The sequence below is a fragment of the Alligator sinensis genome, unplaced genomic scaffold (genome assembly GCF_000455745.1).
Source record: "Alligator sinensis unplaced genomic scaffold, ASM45574v1 scaffold437_1, whole genome shotgun sequence".
In the NCBI taxonomy this organism is placed as follows: Eukaryota; Metazoa; Chordata; order Crocodylia; family Alligatoridae; genus Alligator; species Alligator sinensis.
In genome coordinates, this window is record NW_005842176.1 from 1,856,648 (window position 1) to 1,857,657 (window position 1,010).

Genomic DNA, 1,010 nt, shown 5'->3' on the forward strand with positions numbered 1-1,010 from the left:
TCTGTTTTCCTGACCTCTGATCATGCACATGGCTCTCCTCTGCACCCTCTCAAGCTTCTCCACATCCTTTTTGAATTGTGGAGCCCAAAACTGGATGCAGTACTCCAGCTGTGGCCTCACCAAGGTCAAGTACAATGGGAGAATGACATCCCGAGATTTGCTTGAGAAGCATCTATTGATGCAAGCTAGTGTTTGGCTCGCTTTACTAGCCGCAGCATCACATTGAAGGTTCATGTTCATCTTGTGGTCAATTATGATCCCCAAGTCCCTTTCTGTAGTGCTAACCAGTGTAGCACTGCTAAGCCTATAAGCATGCTGCAGATTTTTCCTCCCAAAGTGGAGAACCTTGCATTTTTTGGTGTTAAACACCATCAGGGTCTCATCCGCCCATTTCCTGAGCCTATCAAGATCTGCCTGGATCACCCTCCTATCCTCAGGTGTGGATAATTTGTCCCAGAATTTGGTGTCATAGGCGAACTTGGTGAGCCTGCTTCTGAGACCAATGTGTACATCATTGATGATGTTAAAAAGTATAGGCCCTAGTGTTGTGTCCCAGCGCAAGTCTGGGATCGTGCCCTGTATGTAAAGGCCAATAAAGATACCAGGGGTGAAAGTATAAAGAAGATTTATTGCTAGCAATATAAGGTGCAAGCGGAATAATTTTATGTAACAAGCACACAGATTCTTAATTCTAAGCATCTTTTATACAGGAGTATTGGACCTTCATAAGCATTCTTGTTTGCTAATTGGTTATAAGGCAGTGACGCAAGGAGTTCTTTACTGAGCATGTCTCTATACCTGTGTTTTAGCTATGTATCTCATTTACATACATGTATGTTTCATTAGCATACTTTCTCCCCACCTAGGGGTGTGATTTTTGGTATTTAAATTAGCTCTTTGCCCTAGTCCTCTGATTCTGCTTTTGTTTTCAAGCCTCCTTTATCTAAGACTGTCTCCTCCTTATCATTGCAGATGGGCATTAGTTACATAACAGAGACTTTTGCTTGGGC